The following is a 3,822-nucleotide window of genomic DNA, read 5'->3' on the forward strand; positions in this document are numbered from 1 at the left end:
TAAAATAGGAATAGGTGCTAAAAAGCAGGACCTTTTATAACAACTTATGGATACACATGCCCATACACAGTTTGACCCTTCAAAAGGTCTACGCTAATTATATAGCCATGCTGTTTGGGTTTCTTTCTTTCTTTCTTTTCTTTTTTGAGACAGGATCTCCCTGTAGCCTCAGCTGGCCCAGAATATGCTATAAAGGCCAGGCTGGCCTCTATCCTACAGAGATCTGCCTGCTTTTGTCTCCCAAGTGCTGGAATTAAAGGCATGCACCGCCATGCCCAACTTCTGTTTGGGCTTTCAAAACTCATTTTTTGTGAAGTAGAAAAATAATTAAACCCCAAATCTTTATACAGAACTTTCTGGACAACATAGTATTTAGTGGACAAGCATAAACATTAGTCTTGAAATTCAGCCAGGTGTGGGAACAGACAACTGTAATCCCAGCACTCAGAGGCTGAAGTAGGTGGATTACCCAGAATTCAAGGTCACTCTGGCTACACAGTAAGTTTCAGTCCAACCTGGGCTATAGTGTGAGGCCATGTCTCAAAAGACCAAGACCAAAACCATACCAAAACAATAAGAACCTCTACAACTCAGTTTGCTTCAAGGTTGTGAGTTTACTCTGGTCATTCATTAAATCACTCACCATATCATCATTCAATTATTCAGCTACCCTTCATTTATTCTATAAACCGTTTTTTAACGTTAGCACTAGGTGCATCATGGCCTTTTGTGTATTATCTTACTGGAGTGATCCACTTACTGTGGATCCTCTTGCTGTGGTTCCTTCTTGGTTTGGGGCTACATTTATGGCATGTCAGGGTTGGAGGAGCCATTTAACATTTCACATTTTGCTCCAAGTGACGCTCACAATATCTGCAATGGGTGAGGACAGGAAGCTAGAGGCCTGGGAAGGAAGGGGAAAGACAGGGAAGAAGAACTCCCCCCTGTGTGTCTCTGGTTCAGTGCTTTCTACCCCATATTATAATTGTCTTTCTATTCTGCTTCCTGGCTGATTGTTTTGTTTATTTGTTGAGACTGGATCTCACATATCCCAGGCTGACCTCAAATTTCCTATCTATCAAGGATGACCTTCAACACCTGGTCCTCCTGCCTCTGCCTTCCAAGAGCTGAAATTTTAGGTGCGTGCTGCCATACCTGCTCAGTGACTTGAACTCTTTATCCCAGTGCCTGGCACATAATAGGTGATCAATAAATGTTGATTGAACATGTGAGTAAAATTTAACTGACCATATTATCATAAGGAAAGAAACACATGGTTGGAGATGTAGCTCAATTGGTAGAGTGCTTATCTAGCATGTACAGGGTCCTAAATTCAATCCTTAGCACCACATAAACTCGATATACATCCCTGTGATCCCAGCACTCAGGTGGCAGAGGCAGGACCATCAGAAGTTCCAGGTCATTTTCAGGTACATTTCAAGTTTGAGGCTGACCTGGGATACATAAAATCTTGTCTCAAAAAAAAAAAAAATGCTCATCACAGGAAGTAGCCTGGATGCACTACTGAAAAAGGAAAAGATTTGGGCATGGTGGAGCATGTCTTTAATCCCAGTACTGGGGAGGCAGAGGCAGGTGGAGCTCTGTGAGTTCAAGGCCAGCCTGATCTACATAGTGAGTTCCAGGACAGCTGGGGCTACAGGGAGACCCTGTCTCAAAAAGACCAAAAGAAAGAAAAGGGAAAATAAAATTCTCAACTAAGTACAGGTGATTTCTTATTCATTGGGCAGGCCAGGCAGGAAGAATGGCTGCTATTCCTCAAGCAAGTCTCAGGTTCCCCCAAAGACTACAGACCCTGAGGGTGTGTTCACTGGAGTAATAAGCTGCTTTCTCCTGTCTGGGACAAGGCCAGGGCAGCCACGGACCAGCTTTGACCCCTGCCTAGAAAACATAAAGATTTAGAATGCACAACCAAGCTTTACAGAGGCTGGTCTGAAATAAAATCACCCACTTTACAGACCTCCACCTCACATAGCAGGAAGAGAAAATTAGAACTTTAACAAGGTAGTCAAAGACATTTGAAGATTTAGCAATAGTCATCAAAGGATTCCATCATGCTCTCCCTCCTCCTCACCAGTCTTCGGGTCAAGGGGACTAAGGCTTCTCTTGGGAGTTGCTGAGGCTACATACTTGGGGACCCAATAGAGACAGAGAGGTGGAAATGTGTTTGTGCCTCACAGTGAGCTGGTATCTTCTCAAGTTTGGCAATGGGTAGAGGCAGGAACAGAAGAAAGGAAGTTTTTGTTTTGGTCTTTTATTTGGTCTCCCTGTAGCCCCAGCTGACCTGGAACTCACTATGTATACCTCAAACTCATAGGCCTCAAACTCATAGGATCCGCCTGCCTCTGCCTCCCAAATGCTGGGACTAAAGGTTTGAGCCACTACCCCGGCAATGTTTGCTTATTTTTGAGATACAATCTTGCTGTGTTAGCCATGGCTGTCCTGGAATGTGCTATATAGATTAGGTTAGCCTCGAATTTACTTCAGACCTTCTGTCTGTGCTTCTTTAATGCTGGGATTACAGGTATGAGTCACCAAGCACTGCTAAAAAAAAATAGAGCTTTCATTGTGGTGCTAGAATCCTCCCTAGAATCCCTAGCTATGAAGTCAGATAATCCTGTATTGATTATCAAGTTATGTGAACTTGACCCCTAGGCTTTGGTTCCCCAACCTCACAAGGACTGTAGGGAGACTGAGAGGAGGAAAGGTGCTTTGAATGGTCCTTGGTAGACAAGAAGTGCAGGAGTTGGAATCTCTCACCCCAGCCACCTTCACATGTCCCCCTACCTATACCCCTGAGTTCTAATGTGCCCTATCTGACCCCTATCTGACCCCTAACTTTGACCTCCCTGACTTCTTTATTCATTACTGTGTTTCTGCCCATTTCCCCTGTACTTACCACTAGATGGCAGGACAGGCCTAACCTGAGAAAGAGTTGCTTCAATGTCACCCCAGGGAGATTTTTCTCAGGGCTTTTGAGGGCAGAGCCAAAGGAGTTATGTGGCACATAAACCAAAGGTCTCTTGTTTCTAGAGTTTCAAGCAGCCTCAATTCGTTCAGATGACACAGGTCAGGCACTTTCTCTGCTGTTTCCGTGGCTGATTTAGGATTAAGGGAAATGAAGAAAGAACCACTTATACTCGAAAGCTCCGTCCAGCACTGTCTTCACCTACACAGAAGGAGCCTTCAGGGGAGGATGAGTCTGCAGCCTAGGTCATGGGTTTGGAGTACAGGGCCTGCTCTCCCTCTGGGAGCTAGGTTCTTTGCTCTCTTGCTGATGGAGCTACTGTAGCTGCTGTCTCCTTTCCCCCATCATCCTCTCCTACCCCAGGCACCCTAGCAACTCTGAGTTCCATCAAGACTGCACAAAGGACAGAGATAAGTCACCCAGGGGTAACGAGTGCTTTTAGAAAGTGGAGTCAACTGAATGTTCTTCAAACAATGCTTACTCTCCAGTGTACCATGGTGGAACATTCTGGCAGCACATTCAGTTTTGTGCTCTTCGAGGATGTGAACAGAAAGGCAATAGCATAAACTTTTATGAATTTATTTATTTTTTGAGACAGGGTCTCACTCAGAATGGCCTGGAACTCAGTATTTACCTTAGGCTGGCCTCGAACTCATGACATGCCCCCTGTCACAGTCTCCCAAGAGCTGAGATTACAGGTGTGAACTATCACATCTGATTAATAACATGAGTTTTTATGTGTATGAGTGTTTTGCTTGCATGTATGTAAGTCCACCACATATGTATGATACCCATGGAGGTCAGAAGATGGTGATTAATCTTCTGGAACTGGATTT

The sequence above is a fragment of the Nannospalax galili genome, unplaced genomic scaffold (assembly GCF_000622305.1).
Source record: "Nannospalax galili isolate Female #2095 unplaced genomic scaffold, S.galili_v1.0 scaffold1349, whole genome shotgun sequence".
NCBI lineage: Eukaryota > Metazoa > Chordata > Mammalia > Rodentia > Spalacidae > Nannospalax > Nannospalax galili.